Genomic DNA, 6554 nt, shown 5'->3' on the forward strand with positions numbered 1-6554 from the left:
TTTGTATTTGTTCTCGGTGCAATTGGTATACAACAACCTTGTGCACAAACTCCTACACCCCCATTTTCTCGGAGAGATGATAGATGCAGTGGTTCAGGTAGATCACAAGGAATAGGTGGATACAGTGGCGGTGATAAGGGTCGTAGACAGAGGTACCACCCATATTTTTCCAGTTGCCGTTTAGCTTGACACTGTCTCTTGGCAGTCAGGTTACCATCCTTCTATAAGTGTACATATCGGTGCACCTGCAATGCAAGTGTACAAATTGGTGCGTCTGTAATATGGTGATTTAATTTAGAGGAGAATTTGAAATGATTTCAGCTGAGACGAACAAAGAAGGTTGTAGCTTGAGCATCTGATATGATTGGTTTCAAATTTTTGCTGGATTTGGACTAATATGGCTCTCTGTAACTAGTTTGTGCACATTTTTTTTTGAATTATTAATGTGTACATATTCGTACACATGTTGATTATTATGCTGTACATAGTTGTACACATGTTATTCTTTTGAAGTTGGGAATAACTTTGGAATTTACTTGTTTTTTGTTTATATCTTTTTTCATCAAAGCAACTAATTAATGCGTAACATTTTATTTTTCAAGTGCGGATCATATCTAAGAGAAGATGAAGAAAATTTCAACAGTAGACTCATTTCCAATTTTAGCTTTTGTTCCATATCTATAAAAAAAATTTTCCACGGGTTGAATGTCTCAAGCTACGAATGCGTTTGTTTAGTTGACACACATTTACTGCTAATGGGTTTTAAAAATTGTGGTTGCTTATCTTTTAGCATCTTTAAAAATTTTAGTAGCCTTTGGTCGTTTTTAATTGGTGATGCTGCAAGGACGATTCAGTTTGGAGATTCAGATGTAATAATAGCTAGAGGAACATAATCCTGTATCAATGCTTTATTAATAGCAGGATTTTGTAGGTAATGATCATCCAATTTTCTTATAACAATTAAGTGTAACTTACTGGTTTTCCTTCTCCCTTATCCACATGGTTTAGTAACTGATTAACATTTAAGTGTAACCGTTTCCATATTTTACTAAGTTCATCTAACTTCTAGCTTAACTGAAGTTACTCATCATTTGATAGATTTGTACTTAACATGCTACATGATCCCAAGGCCCAAGGGGCTTGTATAGATTCACATCTAGTTTATTGATATTAGAGCTTAGGCATCTGGATACATCAAATGCTTGTTTCAAAGTGGTCACTTGGTAGATGCTATAGTAAAATCAGAGTTGATGTTGGTCTTTGTCAAAGCGAGACAAAAATGTAGCATCTGATATTCTCTGAGAAAATGTTTTATTGGCATAGGAGCTTGTTGTGGTGTGTTCGTTGGAAGTCAATTTTATGTAAGGAAGTATGTGAGCCAAAGCTGTTAGTGTACACCAGTTGATTGCTAACGTGTACATAGTTGTACACCTGTTTATTGTCAATGTGTACGTAGTTGTACACCTATTGAAATGTGTACATAATTGTACGCTTGTTGATCGTTAATGTGTACATAGTTGTACACCTTAGTATCAGATTACGCTAATATCAACATTCGGTAGTATCAAGTAGTTGTAATTTCAGAAATAGGGAACCAATGATGCTTTCAACTGTCAGGACATTTTAACTCATTTTTTGCGTACACATGGTTTCTTAGTTGTGACTGAATATGTTATGAAGGATGTTAGCTATACTTGCATTTTTTAGGCCTCTATGTTGTGAATTGTGGATATGACATGGAGAAAGATGAGTTTAAGATAAGAGATCCATCAAGTTCTAGGCATACTGTTTATTTATGTACTTCATTGATACTAATATTCTATTAACTACCAAAATTTGCTTGCACTGGTTAAACCTACGTTATTCTGAATAACTGATTGACCACTGGGTCAAATCTTTGCAGGAAATATGACAAAGCATCGATGGAGTGTTTTGAAGAAGCTCGAAAATCATACAGTACCTATGACACTTTTTTTGTTTGCCTTCTTACCCATGTGTACATAGTTGTCCACATATTGATTTTCAATGTACACATAGTTATACACCTGTTGATCGGTAATTTACGTTGATCGGTATACACATAGTTCTACAAATGAAAGACTTTCTATAATATTAAGAATTAGCTTACTATATAACCTTTACGGGGATAATACCTTCATATACCATCATCGTTAGTCCCCGGATTCTTAATCATAATGTGAGAAGTTCTATAATATAAATTCTTACATTTTGGGTATAAAATGCACTGCTTGCTGGTCTAAATTGTTGCACCTCAGGCATATATTCAGCTACTATAATTATAGGTCTAAAAGGCTGAATACTACTTTAAATTACCCTTTATGTTTTATTTTCATGTAAATAAAACTATGTTACGTTGAGTTTTTGTTTACTTACGTCGTTGTTGCTTCACGTAAAATATTCTTCTAATTTCATGTATTTTAAACAGGTTCTTTCAGCTCACATTTTGTTAGTTTGAGTAGGTTGGACCTAATTCAAGTTACCTACATGTGAGGATAGTGGAATCACCCAAGGAGGCTGCTAACGATTGCAAATAGTGAAAGATCGATACTAGGTATGTTTTCTACTGCTCATTCTTCTGATGAGAAAATTTCTTTATTAATGACCAATATCCTATCTTGTACTCGCTTGACCAATTTGGAAACAATTTGTAGGTTCTTAGAGGTTTTTCAAAACCATTTATCAACCAATTATCATGTTTTTGTATGTAGGCAATGCCAAGTGAAAAAGCGGGGGTCTAACAACAACACCCAATATTTCGCTTAGCAATCTGTATGGACAATATCGAATATACTTTGAATAGAATCATCAAGACTCAATCAATTAAAAGTATATCAACGAGTTTATATATCTCTCTTTACTTGGTTTACTCAAGAAGGAACTGCGAGTTCTAATCAAATACAAGGAATAACTTGGATGGTAACAAAGACCAATATCCAAGGATTAATGAATGACAATCAACAACCAAAGGTTGGATTACTCTAATTGATGATATAACACACAACCTGTATTATTTCAATCATAAAGATAAAACAATATAATGTGAAAATTGAAATAACACAGACACCAGAATTTTTGTTAACGAGGAAACCGCAAATGCAGAAAAACCCCGGGACCTAGTCCAGATTGAACACACACTGTATTAAACCGCTAAGACACTAACCTACTCCAAGCTAATTTCAGACTGGACTGTAGTTGAACCCCAATCAATCTCCCACTGATCCAAGGTACAGTTATGCTTCTACGCCTCTGATCCTAGCAGGATACTGCGCATTTGGTTCCCTCAGCTCATCTCACCCACAACTAAGAGTTGCTACGATCCAAAATCGCAGGCTTTGACAATAAACAAATTTGTCTCACACAGACAAGTCTATCAAAGGATCAATCTGTCTCCCACAGATAAAACCTAAAGGTTTTGTTCCCTCTTTTGATAATAATCAAGGTGGACAAGAACCAATTGATAATCCGGTCTTATATTCCCGAAGAACAGCCTAGAGTTATCAATCACCTCACAACAATCTTAATCGTATGGTAGCGAAACAAGATGTTGTGGAATCACAAACAATGAGATGAAGATGTTTGTGATTACTTTTTATATCTTGCCTATCGGAGATATAAATCTCAAACCAATCAATATGATTGTACTCGTACGATAGAAGATACAAGATCAGCTCACACAACTACGATAAAAGTAGTATCGGTCTGGCTTCACAATCCCAATGAAGTCTTTAAGTCATTTACCTGGTTTTAGAAGAAGAAAACCAAAGGTTAAAGGAGAATCGACTCTAGTATGCAAACTAGTATCACATGTAAGGTGTGGGGATTAGTTTTGCACAATACTAGATGTCTCCTTTATATAGTCTTTCAAATCAGGGTTTGCGATCAATGTTAGCTTAGTAACAAAGCATTCAATGTTCAACGTTAGATGAAAACCTGATTTAAATTCAAGCTAATATTTCTCAAAGATCAAAAACTTAGCTTGTTACACACACTTGACAATGCACACTTCTAGGTTTGTTAACCGTACCCATACGTATGCACTTGTTGGTTTAATAATAGTTAACCAATTGGTTAGCCATATGAGCATTTCATATCACCCATGTTCTTATTCACCATAACTAGTTAAAATGACTTCAAATGAATTAGTTAGAGAGTTGTTCAATTGCAAGGAAATCTTATGTACTACACAAGACATAATTGAAGCAAAGATGATTTGATTCACTCGAATATGTTCATGAACTTTTATATCCACGGTTTGCAAACTGCATTCCTTAGTCTTTTTAAGTTTAAGTTCAGAAATCATCTTCAGATATATAACCTTCTCAATTTCGCAGACTAGGTTCGCAGATTTAAGTTACCAGGTAGAGTTTACAAACTCCAGCATAAATTCTCGGGATGAGAACTTCGCTGGTTCGCGGACTGAGTTCGCGGACTTAGATTCACACAAGTAGTTTGTCAACTCCAGCAGAAATTCTCGGGTTTGAGAACTTCGACAACTCGCGGATTGGGTTCGCGGGCTTGGCTCACGCCATTCTTCCGGTTCTCTTGATCAACAAAGTTCGCAAACTTTGGTTCAAGGAGTAGGACTTATACATAAATGTGTTTCCACAACAATGCTTATGTCCACCATTGGTTATGTAATCTAAACTCTCATTTCAATCATTGAAACATTCTTAGAGGACATTATATAGTTGTTACACCATTTCTTGTCAAAGCAATTTTCAAGATGATTGAAACATAACATGACTTTCTTCACATAGTAAAGATAAACTTGATTGAAGCGAAAAGCTTACCAACACATATTTTGAGATATAGATGGACGAGGTATACTTGGCTCGAAATACCAAATGTGTATAATCCAAGTCTATATATATATCACACGACTTATTGTTTCAAAGAGTAGGAGATAGAGTAGATAGACTTTTGAGTGATAGATAAGTTCAAGTCTTCACATACCTTTTTGTCGAGAAGTTCCACCGGTTCCCTGAGTAGTTCTTCTACTTGTATGATGAATCGTCATGAAGTCCTTGAGCTCAACTACACTTTCTATCCTAGTACGAGACTTAGATATAATAGACTAGAAATCAAGACTTATATTGTTGATTACTAACATTGACAAACATGCTTGAGATAGCAACGCATGCGAGTTCGACCGAGCAATGCTCTAACAATCTCCCCCTTTGTGAATTTCAGTGACAAAACTATCAATACATATGGAATACAAAAAAGATGAAGAAACTTTAGTAGCTCCTGTTCCACATGTCTAATCTTCAACATTCCTCGAAATCTTCATCACTTCCAAGTACTCCAATGATCCCAAAGGTTGTAAGTTTAGCATCACCGATGTTGAATATCCGTAGCTATAACAATGAGAAAACATAGTTCTCGATCATTGTTATACAGTGTCATAGTATTATTACACAGCGTCAAAGTTCAATTGTATCACAACTTCAACAATAATACTATGATGATATGTATCACTCCCCCTTAGTCAATACTCCATCTCACATGGAAACCACTCCCCCTTACATAATGATCCGAAAACCATATGTATTTTTGATATGAACTACATATTAATTCTCCCTCTTTTTGTCAATAAAATTGGCAAAGGTACGAGAACAGGATCATAATGAAATTTCCGAAAGAGATATTTCATCACTAAAAGAAAAATACACACCAACTAATTCAGATGCAATCATAAAGTCGAAGCTAAATGCATTCATCAAGGAGTTTAAAGATACAAGATAACCCCTCTAATATTCCACAGCCGCACTCCCCTCAAGATATTACCATTAAGCACAAGTTCAAAAGAACTCTCCCCCATTTGATGTCATTCCCGAAAGAACAACAAGAGCAACCTTAATTTCAAAAGAAAAGAAGGATTTTATTGGACACCAAAAACCATGAGAATGATTTTATATATCCAAAAAATTCAATCAAATTAATCACAAGTAAACCCATGATTAATTTAATCGGAATACGCAATCAAATTAAACACAAGATGTGATCAATTCAATTGATTATGCTCAACATAAGAGAACTTATGGAGACAAGAAAATACTCAACTAGATTAATTACAAGAGAACCCGTAATTAATCTAATTGGAATGCACAACCAAACTAATTACAAAAGTAATCAATTTAATTGTCTAATGTTTTGCTCGACATAAGAAAACTTATGGAGGAATAACTAAATAACTAAACAAGATGATTAATTTAGTTCAATATGCTCGACATAACATATCTCACGGAACACCAACTAAGCTAATAGATCAACTCGGTTGTATAGTGCTCAACATAAGATGCATTACAGATCCTCACAGTAATACATAAAAATATGCATCGGGGATGATCAATACTTCGGAATACACAAGGATTTATTCTATCTTCAATCACTATTTGCATAACGATATTAATAGACATAATCCTTGAAAACAAAAGATTTTTACCTATCTTTCATCAAATGTTTGACAATATAGGCTTAAATTTTGTATTTGTCAAAAGTCTATTCATTCTTTTACCAGTACGTGAATACCG

Source organism: Papaver somniferum, chromosome 11 (genome assembly GCF_003573695.1).
Source record: "Papaver somniferum cultivar HN1 chromosome 11, ASM357369v1, whole genome shotgun sequence".
NCBI classification, from domain to species: domain Eukaryota; kingdom Viridiplantae; phylum Streptophyta; class Magnoliopsida; order Ranunculales; family Papaveraceae; genus Papaver; species Papaver somniferum.